General features: G+C 43.0%; 1 protein-coding gene across 1 annotated transcript in view; it reads right to left on the reverse strand.

Annotated features, from left to right (window-relative positions):
* Positions 1–19,577, reverse strand: part of Atf7 (activating transcription factor 7) — a 111,838-nt gene extending 92,261 nt beyond the window's left edge. The window contains exon 1 of the mRNA XM_063263681.1: positions 19,456–19,577. The gene's annotated coding sequence lies outside the window, so the exon portion shown is untranslated. The remainder of the gene's footprint in view (positions 1–19,455) is intronic.
* Positions 19,578–23,321: the final 3,744 nt, after the last annotated feature.

Consider the following 23,321-nt stretch of genomic DNA (forward strand, 5'->3'; position numbering starts at 1 on the left):
ACTGAGAGTGTCCCAGGCAGCCCTCGGTGAAAGGGCAATGAAGGGAGCAGAGCCAAGTGAAGGACTTCAGTCGCCAAGCTGATGACTAGTTGTGTGAAGCAAGTTAAACGGGGTTATTCCGAACAGGTGACTCCTTGTACTTGCTTCTTTACACTTGTCAGCACCCCACTGGCCGAAGCCTCTGTCCGGTGTGTGATGGAGGAGCTAGGCTGGTAGTGTGAGGGAGTAAGTTCAAGTCCAGCTGCATCGCAGTGGCTCACTCCTCTAATCAGCACATGGAGGTAGGAGGATCTCTGTGAGTTTGAGGCCAACCTGGTCTACACAGCGAGTTCCAGGACTACACAGAGAATCCCTGTCTCGACACTCCACCCCCTCCCCCAAAATAAAAATAAAAAAAAGATGATGGGTGTTCACCAGTCTAGCCTACTTGTTTCTGGGCCAAGGGAAATCCCATGTTAAACAAATGAAAAATTGAAGTAAGGGGGACAGCTCTGAGGAACCAAACCTGAACTTGTCATCTGGTCACTTGGACAACCCTCCACACCTATGAACAACACACACTCACAAGTTAGTGTAGCTCAGTGGGAAGTAGGTTGAAGTCTGTGCAGCACGGCGATTTTTTTTTTTTTAATCTGTATTTATTACCCATCAGGTATTTTACTGAAACACCAACAGCACATATTATGTCAAAACCAAAAGCACATGCAACACTGTCCCAGTCATGTGATTTTTATTTTACAGTTGAGGGGGAGATTGGTCATAAGTCAGTAATTATACTAAAGAAAGTAAAGGGCTCTTCAGGATAATTGGGAGTGTGGGGGGAATTATTGCTAGTATTGAGAGAAGTCCTCTTGAGTATGTTTGTTTATGAGGCGGGGCTTACTATGTAGCCAAGCTGTCCTGGAATTCATTTTCTTGTGTCAGCCTCTCCTAAGTACTTGAATTAAGTATGAGCCACTTGTTTTGCCCCAATGTATGTCTGTCTATCATCTACATATCAGATACCTACCTGTGGAGGCAAGAAGAGGGCACCAGGTCCCCTGAAACTGGAATTACAAATGGTTAAGACCAGCAGTGTGGGTGCTGGAACTAGAAGCAAGGTCTTCTGGAAGAACAGCTAGTCCTCATAACTACTGAGCCTTCCTTCTAGCCTGAGGAGTTGAATTATTAAGAGACAGTCTTGAGATTTTCAGAACATCAAATATAAGAGCTACATTTGAAAAAAGTATCATGAAGAAGAGACAGGTGGATCTCTGAGTTTGAGACCAGCCCGGGATGCACATGAACACACACAAATTATGTGGTTAAGACTGCTATTTTTGTGTGTTTTACTAGGAGTAAAAGCTTAAGAATTGAGCAGATTTAAGCAGGGTTAACAAGGGATTCAAGAATTCCTGACAAGTAACCATTTTCTTCTTTACAATTAACAGTAGCAACATTGTAGCCATAGTTTCTGTCTGGTGTGTGGCTGTATGGGGTAGGGCAGGAAATTCAGGGAGGTGGTAATGGAGCCTGTTCCCCCTTTGAAGCTCTTTCCTTCTCCGTGCTAGGTACTGAGCCTAGGGCCTTATACTGCACCACTGAGCTAAATCCCAACACCCAACACAGTCATTTTCTTTTCTTTTCTTTTCTTTTCTTTTCCTTTCTTTTCTTTTCTTTTCAGTTTTCTTTTGTTTGAGACAGGGTCTGGCTGAGTGACCTAGAATATGTGTTTTTTACACGTTTCCTCTGTCTAGAGTGCTAGGATTACAGACATGCTTCACCAAACCCGGCCCACTTTGCAGCTTTTTTTGTTACTCAATTTTCTGAACTTCCTGTCTGTGATCATATCTAACCTCTTAGCATCCTCTCAATGGTAGAAGAATCAAAGTGATTTCTCCCTATATACCAAAAGTGAAATAAAGAGGGTTTTGTTTGGTTTTGGTTTTAGTTTTAAATATGGAACACTTCACAAATTTTGGTGTCATCTTTGTGTGGGGCCGTGCTAATCTAGGTATTCTGATTTTAGTAAACATGCTGCTGAATTGAGCACATGAAGGTTGTCTATTTTTGTTTTTTTATTTTGTGTGCATTGATATTTGGCCTATATGCATGTCTGTGTGAGGGTGTCAGATTCTCTGGAATTGGAGTTACAGAGTTGCAAGCTCCCATGTGGGTGCTGGGAATCAAACCCAGATCTTCCGGGAGAACAGCTAGTGCTCTTAACTGCTGAGCCATCTCTCCAGCTCCTAGTATTTAAAATATACCATTATTCTCGTAATTAAGAAATGAGACCGTGTTAGTTTCTGAACTGTTCTCTTTTAATCCTTAAAAGAGAGATCGGTATGATAGAAACTGACCTTCACTATGCTAAGAAAATCATGTATAGCGGAGATGGTGTCACAAATCAAAAGGGAAGGGATTTTACAAGTTATACTGACACAATTGGACATGTAATAGCAACATGTATGAATTCTAAGTTCTGTGTTCTAAATGTTTTATGTGTATTCATCCCCCCCAATTTTATATCATCAATCTATAACTTTGAACTGCAGACTGATAATCTCCAATTGTCCACTTAACAGATCCATGAAGATGTCCACTAGGAATCCCTGTTTTCTCTCCCACACACACCCTTTTGCCAATGTTCATATAAAAATTCATCTGTGTCTTTCTCTTTAAGTTTTATTATTAGTGTATGTGACGTGCACGTATGAGTGCAGCTTTGTACATACCACTACATACCTGTGACAGCAGAGGGTATCTGATCAATCTTGTCCTTCTACCACGTAGGTCTTGGGGCTCAGACTGAAGCGGCTGGGCTTGGCAGTAACCACCCTTACCCAGCAAGCCATTTTACTAGCTATCTTTCTTTGTTTGAGAAAGAGTCTTGTATATCCCAGGCTAGCCCCAATCTCACTATGTGGCCTAGGAGAGGTTTGAATATCTGATCCTCCTGTCTCTGTCTCTGGAATACTGGTAAAAACACTGCCATTCTCTGCATACACAATGGATGGGTTCAAGTCTTCCAAGACACTTTTTTAGGACTAGACTCCAGAGTACCATGAAACTAACTTATTAGCAGCCATTCTTACCCTGAGGAAACTTCACTATAGGATGAACCCAGGAATCCTGAAATAAGCTTGGAGCCTCCCAAATTAACCTTGATAACCAAGAACACTGGTCTGCCAGGAAGACCTTCGTTTTAAAGCAGACAATTACTTATTTATGACACTTTTTCATTCAAAAATATTTTCATTGCCCCCAAAAGAAAGTGACCACTAGTGAGCCTACAGTCACTAGTGGTCATGTCCTATTTAGCCCAACCAACTCTAAGGTACCAATAGTCTACTTTCTGTCTCTGTATCTTTCAAGATATTTTTATATGTGGATTAAATCTTACAATATGTGACCTTTTGTGGTTGGCTTTTCTTTTTTTTTCTTTTTCTTTTTTTCTTTTTTTTTGGTTCTTTTTTTTTGGAGCTGGGGACCGAACCCAGGACCTTGTGCTTCCTAGGTAAGCGCTCTACTGCTGAGCTAAATCCCCAGCCCCGTGGTTGGCTTTTCTTGACATAATATTTTGAAAGTTCATGATAGCTTGTCTTGGTATTTCGTTTACTTAATGACTGAATGATATTCCACTGGATGGATATCATTTATTCACTAGGTGATAATTTTTGGATTACTCCCACTTCCGACCTATTATGAGTATTGCTTTGAATAATCATGTACAATTCAGTATGTTTGCTTTCAATACCTAGAAGTATAGTTGGGCCATATGATAACTCTGTATTTGCAGTGGCCTCAATGGAAATGACTTTCATAGGCTCCTATGTTTGAATACTTGGTTTCCAGTTGGTGGAACTGCTTGGGAAGGATTAGGGGGTGTGGCCTTGTCAGAGGAGATGTGTCTGTGGGGTCAGGCCTTGAGGTTTCAAAAGCCCCTGCTATTCTCAGCTTTTTCTGGTTGGTACTTGGGGATCAAGATGTGAGCTCTCAGCTATGACTCCATGGTTACCTGCTTGCTGTCATGCACCCAACTATGACAGTTTTGGACTCTAACCCTCTGGAACCATGAGGTCCAAATTGGACACTTTTTTCTATAAATTGCCTTGATCATGGTGTTTTGTGCCATAATTGAAACGTAACTATGACAGTATTTTTACCTTTAAAAGACAGATTTATTTATTTTTATGTATATGAGTATTTTTCCTGAATATATGCCTGTGCACTGTGTTCGTGCAGTGCTGAGGAGACCAGAAGAGAATTTGGGGTCCCCTGAAACTGGAGTTACAGATGGTTGTGAATTACCATGTGGGTGCTGGGAATTGAATCTATGGCCTCTGGAAGAGCAGCCAGTTCTTTTAATGGATGAATCCTCTCTCCATACCCTTTAACTTTTTATTTACTTGTTTGTCTGAGACAGGGACTCACTTACCCAGACTGTCCTCAAACTTATAATCCTCCTGCTTCAGCCTCCTGAGTACTTAACTGCTGAACTATTTCTAAAGCGATCATACCATTTTGTACTCCACCAGCAGTCATGTGAAGTTCAAATTTCTTAACTTCTTCACCAACACTTTTGTTACCCGTCCTTCTTATTCTAGCTACCCCAGTGAATGTGAAATGTTCTCTTGCAGTTTTAAATTATATTTCCCTGATGATACTCTGTCTCAAATAAACAAAGAACAAAATGAAATATATTCTGCTATTGTTAGGGAAAGTGAGTTCTGTAACTATCTACTAAGTACAGTTGGTATATAACAATATTCAAATTTTCTAGTTATACACAGTGAGACACATCTGTAATTCCAGCATTCTGTAGGCTCAGGCAGAAGGATCACAAGTTCACGATTAGTCAGGGTTCATAATGAGATTTCATATCAAAGTAACTTTTCATTTCCTTGTTGAACTTTTTTTTTTTTTTGGTTCTTTTTTTCGGAGCTGGGGACCGAACCCAGGGCCCTGCGCTTCCTAGGCAAGCGCTCTACCACTGAGCTAAATCCCCAACCCCTCCTTGTTGAACTTCTGACTCAGTGGTATGCCCCTTATTGAACCAGAATGTTGAAGTAACCAACTATTACCATTGATTGCCCATTTCTACTTCCATGCATCTATAAGAACAATTTTTTTGGAGGTTTTAGGGCTGTTTGCATTTGTGCTTGTATGCCTTTATGAATGTGTGTTTGTGCAAGTGTGTGCATGTGGTGTGTGTGTCTGTGTGCATGTGTGTGCCTGTGTGTACATGTGTGAGTGTGTGTGTGTGTGTGTGTGTGTGTGTGTGTATACATGTGCACCACAGCCTGCATGGAAGTCAGAGAACAAGTTGCAGGAGTTGGTTCTCTTTTTCCTGGTTCTGGGAACTAAATTCAGGTCACTAGGCTTGGCAGCAAGTATCTTTCTATGTCATTGGCATTAAATGAAGTTGCTGGGAAGACAGTATTTTATATCTACCGTCCTGCTATATGTTAGCTGTTTCTTGGGTTCTTCGAATTTATTCCACATTTTTGGCTTTGTGCTAGATTTTTTCCCCTATTTTTCCTTTATACTCTGTTGGCATTTCCACTTACTGTGTTCTCTCTTTTTAAAGATTGACTTTTACTTAGCGGGACATAGTGGCACACACTTTTAATCCCAGAATTTGCGAGGCAGAGGTGGGTAGATCTTTAAGTTGGAGGCCACCACTCTGGAGGTCTACAGAGTAAGTTCCAGGACAGCTAAGCGACACAGAGAAACCCTGTCTTGAAAACAAACAAAAAGTTATTTTTTTATATCTCTGTATGTAAAGACCACATATTTAATGGTGTTGGCAGAGACCAGAAGGCATTCAGACCCCTTATAGCTGGAGTCCAAGGCAGTTTATACGGGTACTGAAAACCAAACTTGAGTCCTTTGGAAGAGAGGGACACATTTTAAATTACTGAATGAACTCTCTAGCTCATACAGACTCTTTTTATTATGGTTTTTTGAGACATGGTCTCTCAGTTATCCAAGAATGGACTTGAACACTGTCTTCAGCAAAGAATGACATCGACTTCTTCTTTTTTTTTCACGATTTATTTATTTGTTATATATGAGTACACTGTCGCTGTCTTCAGACACACCAGAAGAGGGCATCGGATCTCCCTTACAGATGGTTGTGAGCAACCATGTGGTTGCTGGGTTGAACTCAGGACCTCTGGAAGAGCAGTCAATGCTCTTAACTGCTAAGCCATCTCTCCAGCCCGACACTGATTTCTTGATCCTCCTACCTCTACCTCCAGGAGCTAAGATACAGTTATGTGCCACCACATCTGACTCTTGTGTTTCTTTTTTGAGATAGTCTGTGTTGCACAGGGTGGCCAAAAAACTTCTGGGCTCATGGGATCTTGCTTCTTCAGCTTCCCAAGTACTTAAGACTGTAGTCATACATAACTACACATCAACACAATATACTCTTTTCAATTACCTTTCTAGTTGTTTCCATTGGTGATTGTCATTATTTTTCTGGGTTTTTTTTTTTTTTTGGTTCTTTTTTTCGGAGCTGGGGACCGAACCCAGGGCCTTGTGCTTCCTAGGTCAGCGCTCTACCACTGAGCTAAATCCCCAGCCCCATTTTTCTGGGTTTTTGATACGAGGATGTATCAGCCTTGGTTTCAAACCATCTTTTTACCTCAATATCCTGTTTCTAAACTACCTTAATGTCTAAACTACAGCATGGTCTCCTAACCTTCAAAAAATTAATATTCTTCTCGCAAAACTACTTTACTCACTCTAAATCATGACCCATTTATGGATTTATTAAAAAACTCAAAGTTCGGGGTTGGGGATTTAGCTCAGTGGTAGAGCGCTTGCCTAGCAAGCACAAGGCCCTGGGTTCGGTCCTCAGCTCCACCCCCCCCCCAAAAAAAAGGGGGCATGTGATGTCTTGCTGGAGTGGACGCTTGAGAGGACATGTGATGTTTGGAAAGTGTATATGTATAACCGGACAGACAGTGGACAACTCTCTGGCATTGGTTCGGCTTGCAGGTCTTCGTTGGCAACACTGTTGCATTGGTTCACCTTGCTTACTTTGCTGACCTTTGCTCACTGTGACTTTGTAGAGAGAAGTGCACCAAAGAACTTCTGGTAGTGTTCCAGCTCCTTCTAGCCACTTCAGGAGACACATGCCAATAGCTGGAGCCTTGCCGTCTCTTCTGGATTGAACTGCTGCTGCTGATTCTTGTTTGCTGTTTTGCTAGTGCATTTTACTGCAGACAGCGAAGGTTGGAATTGCCCCAAGGAACTACTTCTAAACAGGTCCATGTCCCCTTTGTCCTATTAGCCATCTTCCTCCCTTACTTTTGGTCTGTGGGCTGTAAGGAAGGTTGAAGTGTTTAAGAACCATTATTAATTTAGGTTTTGAAAAATATAAGCCTACAGTTCAGAGTCTCGTCTGAATTGTATAGACATACACTTTCAAGGTAGACAATTCCCGAAAGGCTCGGGTGTTGAAGTACAGTCTCCAGTGCAGCTGTGTTGGAAGGAAGGATATGACTAGACCAGGAGAGCTCCCACCTTATCAATAGACCATTCTCCTGGTGGGGTTCATTGCTTAATGTGCTGTTGGAGGGGAAGAGACTTCAGAATGTGAGGCCCATTCCAAGTAACGAGGTTGCTGGGAACATGTCCTTGAAGGCTGTGTTGGTTCTTCCCCTCCCTTTTGTTTCTTTTTAATTTAATGTGTGTGGCATAGCACGTCATGTGTATGTGTTCATGTGTACATGCATGTGGAGGCCTAAGGGAAACAGGAAGTGTCCAGAGATGGAGATTTAATTTTTATCTAGTTAGCATACAAAACAACTGGTTTATGGCTGCATTTTCGTACCTGTGTATCATCACCATTTCCTGTCTCCCCTCTTGCTAGTTCTTCCTAGTGGTCCCCTTCTGCTTACATGCCATTTGTCTGTGTGTCTCTAGTTAATTCTACATTCCACCTGTGACAGAAAGAAAACATTTGGTATCTGCCTTTCTCCCCCTGCCCCCATCACCCTCTCTCTTATTTCCGAGTCTGGTGTGTTTTGCTTAACACGATGATCTCCAGTTCTACCAGTTTTCCTGAAAATCACATGGTTTCATTCTTCCTCGTGGCAGATTAAGACTCCGTGGTTGGTGCTCATCATGTTTCCTTTATCCATTCATGTCTTAGGTGCATCTAAATTGATTTCATATTTCAGGCTGTTATAAATAGTTCCCCCAGGGCTGGAGAAATGCTTCAGCGATACAAGAGCATTGACTGTTGTTCTAGAGGACCTGGACTTGATTCCTGGCCCACGGGTGGTAACTTACAGTCATCTGTGACGCCAGTCCCGGGAGATCTTATGGTCTCCTCTATGGGCATCAGGCACTCGAGTGGTGCACAGACATACATGCAGGCAAAACACCCATACACTAAGTAAGTAGTGCCCCAATGCCCAAGAATGGAGCAGCTCACCCCTCTCTTCTGATGGTCAGCTCTCAAATAAGCCTGACCTCCTTCCTGCTGACCCTGAATACTGAATTTTGAATGCTAAGCTGACCGGCTTGGGTCTGTCGACAGGTACCATCAAAAGCTGTGCCACTCCAAGTCCCCCGTGTGCATCATACCTACATTTATGTCAAGAGAAGGCATCCTTCGGGTAACTCCCGTCTGCACGCTCACAGCACTTCTGTCCCCACCGATTCCTTTGATCATGCAGCATTTGTTTTACCCAGAGGGTGAGGAACTGTTGGCTTAGGATGAGCCGCTTCCAAGAGCGTTCACATCTCCACACATCTCCCCTGAGGTCTCTTCTCATGGGATTCACTTTACTTGGACTCTGGCAGCTTTGCTCTGCATAGCTTCAGTGCGTAAGTTTGCTAGTGAAAAGTCCTTTCAGTTCTCATTTATTTAAAAACGTCTTTGGGCTCAGTGGGTGGAGTGCTCCAAGGCCCATGTAAAAAGCCAAGTTTGGTGTCCTACTTACGATCTCAGTGCCAGAGAGGGAAAGACTGGAGAAGTCTTGGACTTTCCACTGGGTTGAGGCAAGTAGGACATCTTGTCTCAAAAAAGAAGTGGAAGGCACCAGAGAAATGACATCTGAGGTTCACCTCTGGCCTCCACACATATGGGAACACATGTCCAAGCACCCCTCACACTCGTGTGTACACCAGTATGAATGTGTATGCCATGGGTTCATCACAGGCATTCATGTGAATAGACCGGACTAGTCCTGAACTCACAAGACTACCTTCTTGTGCTGGAACTGAAGGTGTGCAACTCTACCTCAGAATCCAGCACGAGTCTTTATCTTTACCTTCCAACACTGTTGCTGGCTATGGGACACGTGCAGCACCTCTGAATCTTTGAGGTTTTCTCACTTGAACTTTGTCGGGCTCCTTGAACGTGAACGTTTCTGTTTTGTCAGCAATTCTCTCTTCACCTATTCTTTCTGCCCCCTTTTCTCTTCGCCGTCTGTGGCCTTTGATGACACCACAAACTTCCGACATTCTTTTTCATGATTGTTCATATTTCTTGTTGAGCCTCAAACTGTCTATAGTCTCGTCTGGGCACCCAAAACTTGCTTGCTTCTGTCCACTGATGTCTGCTAGGGAACATTTCTTCTGACTTTCGTCTGTTACTATATATCTTTTCAGAATTAGATTTTCTATTTTTTTTTTAATTTGGGAGGAGGGGTATGTTCAGATGACAATTTTCAGAAGACTGTTCTCTCCTTACACCATGTAGGCTCTGGGAATTGAGCTCAGAATGTTAGCTTGGAGGCAAGCACCTTTACTTGTTGAATCTTCTTGCTGGGCCAAGTTTCAGTCCAAGATCAGGAGAACCCATTGCTTGTAGGTTTCTGGAAGGCAAATAGCACACCACAGCATGATCTTGTGACATAGTAAACTCATTCACTTTATGGCTGAGAGAGACAAGAGCAGAGCAGGAAGGGGTTGGGACTTCTGTTGCAGTTAAGTTCTGATTCTACCTCCCAGTCCCATGCTACCAGAAATAAGACTAAGACTCAAAATATATTTACAAATACCTTGGTCACAGATCTAGGCTCTACCCTGAGTAGATTGTAACTAAAGACATTTATTTTAACTTATATTTTGCCATGCGGCTGGTTACCTGAACTCTGGCATCGTGTGTCCATCTGTCTCCTCACTTTCTCGGGGACCCTCCCCTGCCTCCTTCTCTCCCAGAATTTTTTTTCCTCCTGATGTCCTACCTCTATTTCCTGCCTAAGCCATAGGCCATAGGCTTTTCAATTGACAAGTGAGACATTCGTACAGTACACAAGCAGCTCTCTCTAGACTCCACTCTCTGCCTTAGGGACAAGCCCCTTATGATTAGAACACTCCCAGTAGAATTGTCCTCTCAATTTTTACCCCTTCCAAATAACCCCAACCTGTAGACTGAGCCTTTATTATTACACTAGCCTTTGAGAGACATTGAAGGCCCAAACCATAGTGCTTTTCTAGTAAATTTAGACAAACTTGATAAGCATTTTATGTATGTATGTATGTATGTATGTATGTATGTATGTATATATGTATGGATTTGAGATGGGATCTCCCTATGTAGTCTTGGCTGTCCTGGAACTTGATCTGTAGACCAGACTGGTCTCAAACTGACAGAGATCCTCCTGCCTCCACCTCCCAAATGTTGGGATTAAAGTCCTGTGCTGCCATGCCTGCTTAATGCTTTTAACTTTCTTTCTTTTTTTTTTTTTTTTTACGTGAGGTCCATATGTCCTCTGCAAGGGATTTTTTTTTTAAACATTCTATATTGTTTCATGTTTATGCCCGCTGAAACCTCTGCTCAGCAAGTTTGGTGGTCAACTACTTATTTCGCTGAGAATTTCCTAAATGCCTAGAACCAATAAGTCTCTAAGTCTTTGCCAAGGGACTCTGTGCTTACTGAGGCATGCCTTCAACCTCCAGCCAGGCCGTTTGTAATACCCCTCCTTCACTTCCTGCTGGGATAGAGCCTGGAGTTTAACCAATGGTAAGAAAGTAAGAACCCCTCTGGTCTTTCCTAAGTACTCACAGCCCTGAGTATGCACACACCTAATGTATGTGTACGTTCTAGGTTCCCAGGGACCACCTTAAGACTCTCCAGGGCCCGGGGCTGGGGATTTAGCTCAGTGGTAGAGCGCTTACCTAGGAAGCGCAAGGCCCTGGGTTCGGTCCCCAGCTCCGGAAAAAAAAGAACAAAAAAAAAAAAAAAAAAAAAACTCTCCAGGGCCCTATACGGACCCCACACTCCCTAACTTTTCCTCGTGAGCATGTCAGCTTATCTTTTGCCCCAGCCGTTATTTACTATCGCAAAGTGCCACCATATTAAACAGTTGCCTCTTGTTGTTTAGACAAATGTCTCTGACATGCCCAGCATAACCCCAGTTCAGTCAGGGAATAAAGAAAAGACAAAAAGACCTTCAGAAAATATGGAACCTGGTGGGTTGGGTTTGCTGATGAAGATGCTTGAGTGTTTATTCTATACAGTTGAACAGAGAAATGGGTTTATTGTGTACAGCTGAACAAGGAGGTAGACTATCCCACACAGCTAAGCAAGGAAGCTGTGCTTATAGTGTACAACTGGATCAAGGGGGTAGGTTTAGCAAACCTCAATAGTAGCAATTTCTATAGGGGAGCATTCTTCAAGTGGTTAATATCTGTGAGGAGAGCTCGATGGAGGACTTTTTCTTCACACATTATCAACACATGCACACGGACCAGTAGAAGGCTTTCCCATTCCTCTGAGCTGGGATGGGAGAGGTTTTACCATTTTACAATGGGTCTGAGGCTAGGGGGTCCTTGACATGGCTGTGTTCCTCTGTTTACTCAGGACTTTCTCCATTCCCCACCGTCCCCAAACAAAATCTGTTCTCCGCAAGCTGCAAGTCAGATCAAAATAAAGATAGGCTTCTCTTCTTCAGACTTCACATGCACTCCAACTCCTTGGCACGCAGCATTTGGATGGGCGGGTGCGCAGGGCTGTTGGCATGAACCAGCATGATCCCGAGTTGGCTTTGAAAGAGTTACTTCAGCAGCTGGCATGGTTACTGATCTTTGCATTCTTTTGGAGCGACTCTGCCAGCAGGGCTGGGTTCTGCTCTGTTCTAGTGTGTGTTTCTGTGGATATCCCTCTGGTAAGAAGCAGGCAGCTCCTCTCTTAATACAGAGCTGCTGTAGTTGTTGTTGGAGGTCAGGTATATGTTTATGGTGAGTCTGCACTGCCACCGTCTGCCAAATGCTTCAAAGCTGGAGGTAAGAGACTTAGTGCATTCTAAGCCAAAGGAAACATGGAGATAAAGATAGAAATGTGGCAGTGGAGGTTGCTATGGTTTGATAAGAAACGTGCTTCAAGGGGCCTTGCAGTGAACATTGAAACCCTTAAGGGAGCCCAAGTACCATCTTCCAGAAAGCTACTAAACATGTCAAACAGTGAGTTTGCTGTGAAAGTGACTATGAAGGAACTTTGAGCCCACTCTATCCCTCTCATGGTTGCCACGCTGCTGGCTGCAGGGTATTGGTTTTCAAGGCTCCCACGGAGCTGGGGAAGAAGGAAGGTGGGAGGGACAAGTTAAAATGCCTCAAGATTCACTGTTCTGACTAAGATCTACCATTTTCCTTGAATAAACAGTCATGGATGCAAACCTTTGGATGCATTTCAAACTTTGTGCTTTTTATTGTTTGTTTTGCTTTTAATTCTTGAGGCACAGTCTCACTCTCCAGCCCAGGCTGGCTAAGAATTCACTGTAGCTCAGGCTGGCCAGAACGTGTGTAATAGTTTTCCTGTGGAGGCCTCCTGAGTGCCAGAATTACAGATATGAGCCACCACACCCAACTCAATCTCCAGAGCTCTGAAAAAGCTGTTCCTTACAGGGCCAGCAAGATTGCTTAGCAGGTAAGGGCTCTGGCCACACAAGCCTGATGATCTGAGCTAGACCTCCAGAACTCATGACCATGGGCACTGTGACATGTGTTCCCCTGCCAAAGGTGATACTTTTAACTTAAAAGCTGATCCCGACAATTTTATTACTTCCACAGTAATAAACTTATTCCATCGTTTTCGCTAATGCTGCTGCTTCCAATTGCTTTCTTCTTTCTCTTTCTTTTTCTCTTTTAGACACATTATTTATTATGACAGAGCAGAGGTATTGCTCATGTGCCAGGACACATGCATGGAAGGTAGAGGACAATTTGAGAATCAGCTCTCTCTCTACCGTGTGGGTCCTGGGCATCAAACTCAGGCTTGGTGGCAAGCACTCCATCCACTAAGCCATTAGTCAGGGTTCTCTTGAGGAACAGAACTGATAGAATTATGATACACACACACACACACACACACACACACACACACACACACACACACATATATATATATATATATATATTGAGGGTGGTCATCCTCACCACAAATGATCCAATCAAGAAAAATTCCTCACAGGTGAAGCCAGGTATAGTCAAGTTGATAAACAAAAAAATGGTCATCCCATTACTTCACCAAACCATTTGTTTTCAGGCTAAATCTTTTACTATTTCCACCAATGTCTGATTTTCTCAAACACTCCTTCTATCTGTGGAGTGTTCCCAGGATCAAGGGGCCTTCACCAGTCCTCACCATGGGCATTGCCACAGTCCTTACCTAAACCATGACTTTCAAGTCACTCGGCATTTTCCAATGAAACCTTCCCTTCCCTCAGTTCAATATGGACATTTGAAACAAAATTGTGAACAAGGCATCTCTAAAGGCAATGCTTTTTTTTTTTTAATAAATATAACCTAGAAAGAAGGCCCAGGATTCCAAGGGTGTGCAGGCAACATGGTTGCCATTGGACCAGTAAGTATAGGTCCAAGAGAGATATCCAAGGCAACTTCTTGCCATTGGAAAACAAAATGGGGATGGGGGGGGGGGCTAGCTCGATGTCCCACACAAAAAAGCACAAACCATTGTCTCTTGTCATCCAGGAAATAGCAATCAGGTAGAAAAACCTCTAATCCATGCCACAGCGGGCAGTGCTGCTCTAGACTTGGTCGTAGATAACCATCTTGCACTATCCCTAAGATTCAAGATTATAAAATGTCTACTGGAGTTCATAGTCCTTTGCCCTCAGGGACAGTAGAAATGGTAAGAAGCAGTTTCACTTTCCAAGGATTTATTGTGCATCCAGAAATTATAGATGAAGATTTCAAGTGAGAAATTAAAATAATAGCTTTAAAAAAAAGGCATGTGATTTAACTAAGGTGATGGGATTGTTCAGCTGTTACTGTTTCCCTCCATCAAAGGCGAAGCTGCTCCTGGAGAAAGATCAGGAGGGTTTGTGGAAAATGTGTGTACTGGCAAAGAGTTGTTAAGGACCAGAGGCCAAAATTAAAGTTGCAAGTGAAGGACATTGAAATAGAAGACTTGGGGTTGGGGATTTAGCTCAGTGGTAGAGCGCTTGCCTAGCAGGTGCAAGGCCCTGGGTTTGGTCCCCAGCTCCGAAAAAAAAAAGAAAAAAGAAAAAAAAAAAGAAGACTTTGGTGGATACAGGAGCTGATGTAACTATCATTATACAAAAACCTTAGAATTTAGAATGACCACTTAGAAAGGTTTATACCTAGTTTCTAGGAATTGGAAAGTTACCTCAAGTAAAATAAAGTGTGCGTTGGGTTAAATGTATGGCACTGTCAGGTCAAGTGGGAAATTTAAGGCCTTGTGTGGCTGACATACCCATACATTTATAGGAATGAGATTTATTAAACCCGCGGGGAACTCGAATTAATATTCCCTCAAGACCAGAGACAATCCCTAAAATAAAAGGTGAAATGGAAGATGCTTCTGGAATGAATTGAAAGGTGTTATTCAGAACAACCACAGACTGTGCAGGCTGTCCAAAATAGGATACAATAGGGACCGAGTTTCCAAATGTGTAAGGAGCACTACTGCAGCAATGGCCCCACCCTTAAAATGGTTGACTAAAGAGCCTGTGTGGGTAGATCAGTGGCCCTTAACTAAGGAAAACTTCCAGGTATTTTAGCAGCTGGTACAAGAGGTGATGAAGGCTCAAAAAGTAGAAGAGTCTACACAGCCCATGGAATTCCTGTGCAATTTTTATTTAAAAAAGAAGAAATTGAGGAAATGGAGAATGTTAACAGATTTGAGAGCTTTGAATAGAGAAATTTAACCAATAGGTCTGTAACAGTCTAGAATTCCTTTACCTCATTTATTACCTAAGGCACAGCATAACGGCTACTTTTTTACAGATCATACCGTACATTCCTATAGAACAAGCAGTTGTAGAAAGATCTAATCACACCTTAAAAGAAATTCTTATAAAACAAAAATGGAAAATAAAGACCTCCCCCCCAACTAGCACTCTGTTAACTTTAATATTTTCTGAATGTTAATGAGAAAGGGACAACAGAAACTGAGAGACACTGGGTTACAGAGAGGAAAAAAAAAACCTGTGGAATCAAATTGTCCTATATACTATAAGGATGTGCTAATATCAGAATGGAAATTTGCAGTTGCTTTTGCTTTGGAGACTAGGATTTCCATAGGAAATAAAAAGCAGTGGATGCCTTCAAACCTAATAAAACTCAGAACTGAGCAGGGGAGGCCTTCTGAAAATTTTGGCCACAGACCCAAAAAGATTAAAGAAGTGAGCCTGACCAGCCAGAAAACCATGGACAAGAAATGTTCAGCACCTAACTGACAGGCCTATGATTAGGACTTTGGTGTCTTGCAGTATAGGACCATCCACAGTGCAGAGCAACAACAGGCCCATGAGCAGGACTTTTAAGACAGGCTGTGCTGAGTGTACATCCCACATGCCCACGTTGGGACTATAAATCAAAGGTTCCCAGAATTGGGCAGGGGCAGAGATTAAGAGATGTTATCGAGGAACTCCAGAATAAGATATAGTCCAGGGGTATAAAAGGTTCTTGAAGTGGTATCCAGGAAAGAGAAGCATCGCTGTGAGACTCTATCCCAGTTATAAATGTGCTCCTGAGAGATCAACAGAAAGATCACATCCAACACTGAAGAACCCTGGGAAGACACTGGAAATAGTGGAGAAGCAAAGATTGAAATAGCACGGTTACAAAGAGCGGCTTCAAGACTGCAAAATTAGTAGCTAAAACAAATGGGGGGAATGCAGTATGATATATTTTGTATGCCTGATGTTTAAAGGATCCCCAAATGGCTCATCAACTGAATTTTTGGGAATGGTTAACCCTTAGAACTGCTTGACCTTATGACCTTGCCTCTTGGATTTCTGGGAGCAGGAGAGGATATTAAAAGGCAGAAGAGGGGGTTGGGGATTTGGCTCAGCTCCAAAAAAAAAAAAAAAAAAAAGGCAGAAGAGGCTGAGAGAGATTGAGGATTGTGAGGTTCAGGCGGCAGAAGAGTAGGCTCAGAAGAGAAAGCTGGTGCAGGAAGAAAGAAGATTGAGAAGGGATAGAGAAGAGAAGAGATTGAGCAGAGTTCAGATAAGAGACCATTGATCCAGAAGAAGCTGAGCTGCACCAGAGAAGATATTGTTAGGACCCATGAAGAATCTACAAAGTAGCAAAACAAAACAAAACAAAACAAAAAGAAAAAACCAAAAGCCACATTCTTCTAAGCTCCTAACTAAACCTGTATGACCCTGACTTCCCTTCAGATCGCTGCTCTGAGCTGAATGAGACTCCTCTGATCACCCTACACTTCACAACTCCTCAACTCCATTTCCTTTACCTTGCTTCATTTCCCCCACTCCACTGTATTTGCTAATGTTCTTCGGTCTCCTCACATCAGGAAGTAAGCTTGAGAAGAGACTGCAGTTCATTTGTATCCACTTGGAATTTTGGTCTCAGGACAGGAAGAGCTGCTGTCACTATCCCAGGTTCTCCTGTAAAGACCCCCACCATCCCATATCTTTGTAAATGTGTCCTTCTTACTGAATCCTAACTTGAGAGAGACATCTATTTATTTTGAAGTCTTGGGAGGCACAAATTAACAGCTCTGATACTAACTTTGTGAGGTGACACTGTTACCATTCCTATTTTATAAAAGAGGACATTGAGGCCTAGAAGGATGAAGAAAGTTGCCGGAGATTGCACAGCTAGTTAGTAACACAACCAAAATTACCTTTAGGAAAAAATACACAGTAGAATATTTTAATGATATTAGGATAGGAAGGGATCCTAAAACAATTTTTAAAAAAACCTCCTAGGTAATTAAACAAGGGTAGGTGGGCTGGAGCAATGGTTCAGCGGTTAAGAGCACTGACTGTTCTTACAGAGGCCCTGAGTTCAATTCCTAGCAACCATATGGTGGCTCACAGCCATATGTAATGGATCTGTTGCCCTCTTTTGCTGTCTGAAGACAGCAACAGTGTACTCATATACATAAATACATAATTAAAAATATACTCATGGGCTGGAGATATAACTCAGAGCACTGGCTTGGCTTTCATATGGGCCAGAGTTCTCCAGAACTACTCTTGGAAGTCATAAATGAAAAGATAGAAATACCTGAAGGTCTTCATATCAAGATACACAGGACCCCCCCAAAAAATAGCTTAGTTGGTTATTTACTCACTACACAAGCAAGAGGACCTTGTTTCATTCCCAGCACTCACATTAGTTACATGTCCTGGACAAGTGGCACATGTTTATAATCCTTGGGTTGGGAGGTAGATCTCTGAGGCAAGCCCCAGGTCCCTGTAGGAAACCCTGTTTCAAAAGTGACAACTGGGAGGCAGAAGATGGCTCAGTGGGTAAAGGCACTTGCTGTGAAGCCTGATGACTTGAGTTTGGTGAAGCAGAGACCCAACTCTTGTAAGTTGTCCTTGGACTGCCGTATGTGCACCAGGTTGCATGTGCACCCAAACATGTACACACAAATAAATGAAATGGAAAGAGGGAGGTATGGTGATGAGGTGATGAAGTGAGCAAAGGGTTGCAGCCGAGCCAGATGATAGGAGTTCTGTTCCCAGGAATCACAAGTTGTCCTCTGGCCTTTGAATGTATTGTCCTGGCATGTACAAAGAGCCTGAGCATGCATGCACACACACTTACACACACACACACACACACACACACACACACACACACAATAAATATATATATATAGATAGATAGATAGATAAATAAATAAATGTAAAATGAAGCTTTAAAAAAGAGGTAGGGGGGCTGGGGATTTAGCTCAGTGGTAGAGCGCTTACCTAGGAAGCGCAAGGCCCTGGGTTCGGTCCCCAGCTCCGAAAAAAAAAGAACCAAAAAAAAAAAAAAAAAAAGAGGTAGGGCTGGCTATTTGGCACAAAATAAGTACTTGCCCCTCAAGCCTGACAACCTGAGTATGGTCCCTAGAACTCACATAAAGATGAAATAAGAGAACCAACTCCCCAAAAGCTGTCTTTTCACCCCTACTTGCGTGCAGTGGTACATGTGCTCTTGTGCTCACATAGACATAGACACACTGATAATAAGGCAAGTGCCAGGTTCTTGGTGGGTTCCCAGCATCCCCAAAAAATTGATAATTAGGAAAGTGGAAGTTAAAGTACAAGATTCTACCATGTAACACTTGGCAATGGAAACTGTTACATATAGTAAAAGTTAGATGGATGCAGCCAGGGCAATTGTTAGTTCACCTACTTTGTTGGTACAAAATCACCACAGCCCATAAAATCAGTGCTACACAAACTGCACACCACCAAAGCTATCTTAGGTGGAGAAGCCCTTCTCTGAGAAAAAGCCACATGTTCACAGAGAGACACAAGTTCACAGAGAGACACATAGACAATGTTCATTGTTTCTTTTTCAGTGTAGTAAGGAGAAACAATATAACTGCCTCTCGCTGGGAAACTGCCTACCTTACACTTGATTTAGCTACAGGGATCCATCTGAAAAACACAGCATTGAGTGGTGTCTTAGGGTTTTACTGCTGTGAGCAGACACCATGACTAAGGCAACTCTTTTTTTTTCCCCTCCAAATTTACTTTATAATTGAGTGGATACAAATGAATGAACAGAAATTAAGCAAGATATACGTAACAATTTAACAGAACCTCATAATCTAATTTCAGTATTTTTTTTAGTTCATCTTTTAAGTATTTCCATCATGGGATCTACTGGGAAAGTAAGCAATGTATGAATGCTTCGACTGAATGTCAATGAACTATTTATGACATCATTTCTTCCATATCGCAATTATGAGGAACCTTCAGGAAACTTTCGTATGTAAAAATGTGTCGGGGTTGGGGATTTAGCTCAGCGGTAGAGCGCTTCCCTAGCGAGCGCAAGGCCCTGGGTTCGGTCCCCAGCTCCGAAAAAAAGTGTTAGTCAAGTACACAACACAATGTAAAAGAACATTTCTCATGTATAAGATGGAGAGGGCTTCTGCGTCATTTTTAACTACAGTGTCCCCAAGTGGAAGAAACAAATCACCTGGAGAGCATAAAGAAAAATAAACACATCCAAGGCAAGTCTTATAAGGACAACAGTTAATCGGGGCTGGCTTACGGGTTCAGAGGTTCAGTCTATTATCACCAGGGTGGGAGCAGGGCAGCATCCAGGCAGGCAGCAGCATGGTGCAGGAGGAGCTGAGAGTTCTACATCTTTATCTGAAGGCTGCTAGTGGAAAACTGACTTCCAGGCAGCTAAGATGAGGGTCTTAAAGCCAACGACGCCCACAGAGCCACACCTCCTCCAACAATGCCACACCTACTCCAACAGAGCCACACCTCCTCCAGCAAGGCCACACCTACTCCAACAGAGCCACACCTCCTCCAGCAAGGCCACACCTCCTCTAACAAGGCCACATCTTCTAATAGTGCCACTCCCTGGGCCGAGCATCTACAAACCATCACAAGTGTACAAAGAAAGATGAGAAGAAGTGAAATGCTGTGTCGTGTGGCTTGGTGGCACATGGGCGGTCCTAGGCACCGGGGAAGCTGAGTTGGGAGAATAATGAGCTGTGAGATTGAGCCTCACTTGAGACTAGACTAAGAAAATGCAAGACTCTGAACTCATAGGAAAACAAAAGTGCTATAGTTAAAATTATTGACCAAAAGTATGCAGAGTGATACATCATGTACTTTACAGAATTATGGTTTATGGATTTCATGTATAGTTGTAAAAATGTAAAATTCGCACAGCGATGGCTTTCACTTTAGATGTCAAAAGAAGGGGAAAGGCCGGCAGATAATAAGGCTTTGTGCCTAAATCCAATTATTGAAATTATTTGTTAATATTTTTATTTTATAGGCATTTACATCCCAATCAAAGTGTGTTTCACAGATCTACTGCAGTGTAATTGATATAGACTAAACTACATCTACTTACAGTATATATTGTTGTTGTTGAAGAGACACCATGACCAAGATAACTCTTATGAAGGACAACATTTAATCGGGGTTGGTTCACAGATTCAGAAGTTTAGTCCATTATCATCAGGGCAGGAGGCGTGGCAGTATACAGGCAGGCATGGTACTGCAGGACCTGAGAGTTTTACATCTTGATCCACAGGCAGCAGGAGACTGTGTGTCATACTGGGTTTAGCTTGAGCATATATAAGATCTCAAAGCCACCCCCTGCAGTGATGCACTTCCTCCAACAAGGCCACTCCTACCCCGATGAGGCCACACTTCCTAACAGTGCCACTCCCTATGGGCCAAGCATTCAAAGACACGAATCTCTGGGGGGCGGGGGTCATACCTATTCAAACCACCACAGTATAAAATATGACAGGTTTTGTGGGAACAGGGACTGGGGAGTTGGGTGAAGTAGAGACAGAACTCACAAAGATGCCCAGGATTCAGACACTGGATACCAGCATCAGAGCGCAGATCTAACTTTATTGTTTATTATAATAGCTCTTTAGCCAATTGGGGTATGTTTAGGTATTCAAGGGCAAATCAGGGTGCAACCTGCATTGTTCAGCAGAATCAGACTCACCTATCCATGAACCTGTAGTAGAGGGGGACAATCCCCTGTGGAGATTTCTGTGAAGACAAGAGAGGCAGCCACACCACCCTTGGCCTCTGGTGCCTTGTGTTAGTTGTCTCATTGCTGTGGCAGGGGCCATGTCAGATCACACACCGTGAAGATCAGGATTCCTCAAGGAGTCACAGGAGCCTGTGGCACTTTGCTCTCCATCCCACTTCTCTTCCTCCACCACATTTATCTCCACATCCCCCACAAAGTTCATATATACATATATATGTATATATGTATATATGTATATTTATATATGTGTGTATATATGTGTATATTTATATATTCTTAAATATATATGACCTGCTTAGTCTGTATGCTATTCCTTGTATGTGTGTTTTCAGGGCTAGCCAGGCTAACCATTTGGTATTAGATAGCCAATTGGTGTGCTCTTCCCTTAGGAAGATTATTTCTCCTGCTCTTAGCTTTCCTTAATTGCCTATAGTTCTTTGTCTATGATTAAAGCATCCTGGGCCTTCCCCTTCCACATTAACATGTTTACTGGTGCTCTCCTTATTCTGGTCTTGTTTGGAAAGCCATGTTGGTGAGTTTCCATGAACGTAGCTTCTGACATTTCTAAGAGACACAATCTCAAAGTAAACTCCCTTCTGTCTCTGACCATCTTTCCACCTGCTCCTCTCCAATGATCCCTGAGCCTTATGGAGCTGTATTGTAGATGTCTCAGCTGGGGCTGGGCCCCACAACTCTCTGCACTTTGATCTGTTGTGGTTTGCTAGGTTTTTAATGTATGCGTACACTCAATGAAACTTTGTGGACTATATGGTTCCTAGAAGTGAAATAAATAGGAATTTATTCACGAGTAAAATCTTTTTCCATTTTGTTTATGTATGTGTGCCATAACAGACGTGTGGAGGTCAGAAGACAAGTTTTGGAAGTCAGTTATCGCTGTCATATAGGACTGGGAGATCAAACTCAGGTCCTAAGGTAACACACACTTTTATCTGCTAAGTCATATTCCCAGCCTCACAAATCCAGACTTTTATTTGATCTGTATATGTAGACATTTTCTAGTCTCGCCTGAATCATAAAAAGTCAGACACCCCCTCACCCCCCACACACACATCAATTCCCAGACCTGAGGCAGTTTATAGACCCACAACCGCTTGAATAATAGAGTCCTGACACAAACAAAAACATATGCTTTTGATCTTTTTTTTTTCTAGTTTTCATCAGAGAAACATAGGACCTTTTATCAGGGTAGCTATACTTTGAGGAAAGGAGAATAGGAAGAGCTTTAGAGACTACCAGGCACTATTTTCTGAACTGATACCAATTCTGAGAGGACCAAAGTGTTGCTGTGATCCAACAGAGTTAGGGGTTATGGAGGTCAGGAGGTCAGTGGAGTCAGAGTTAGGGTTTACGGGGGTCAGGTGGTCAGTGGAGGAGTTTAAGGATCTGTCTCACTGTGTATCTAGTGGGTCTCTATGTCTTCTGGTTATTTCTTTCCTCCATTTTGAATCATTAGAATAGATATTCTTAGCATACAGCAAGTCAAATTCCCTAACCTGTGAAATGAGGATTGATGGGAAAGGCGGGGTGAAGAAGCTGGGGATGTACCACACAATCAGTGCCCTGAGTTCAGAGCCCAGAACACACACACACACACACACACACACACACACACACACACACACAGAGGGACGCATGTCAGATGGAAACCACAAGAACATGAGAACTGCCTTTGTCTTGGAAAATAGCAAATCAGAGGCAGCACCATGCTTGAAGGACTGTAGAGACTGGTCTTGACAATCCAAGCCAGTGGCCGGCCTCTGCAGAAGAGAATGGATAATCTTGCAGAAGGACAGTGGATGGCTTCGAGGTTAACCAGGTGTCCACTCCAGTTGTAGCTGCTAGATCAAATACAACCTCATTGCCTGGAGAAGTGAACACATGTCTGGAACCTGCTGTGCAGCTCTTGGCTTAGAAAGCAGATTGCTTGCAAGGCTTGTAATCTGTCACTGTACTCCCTCGGGGCTCTATCGTAGGGAACACATGCAGTCTTGAGTGAAGAGGGTGTCCTGTTGATGTGGGCACAGCCAGGACAAGGACTCCACTGCCCCAGTCCCACAGGAGTCACAAAGTCTTCCCTGGGTGAACCTCAGGAAGATATCCGAGCCTTTCAGTCTGAGCGCAGAAAACGCCCACTGTAGCTTTCTCTGCCTGGATTTTTACGGCTGGAAGAATGCTACCCTGCCGAGGTGAGCCAAACCTACATCTTGGACTTGGCATATACCCAAAAGCCTGCCTCAACAACCCCACCTCCGGTGCTGGGCGGTGGTGGCAATAAGGCTTTACTTCCAAGAGCAGGGGCAGACAGGTCTCTGTGTTTGAGGCTGTGTTGGTCTACAGAGTTCTAGGACAGCGAAGGCCCC

The sequence above is a fragment of the Rattus norvegicus genome, chromosome 7 (assembly GCF_036323735.1).
Source record: "Rattus norvegicus strain BN/NHsdMcwi chromosome 7, GRCr8, whole genome shotgun sequence".
In the NCBI taxonomy this organism is placed as follows: Eukaryota; Metazoa; Chordata; class Mammalia; order Rodentia; family Muridae; genus Rattus; species Rattus norvegicus.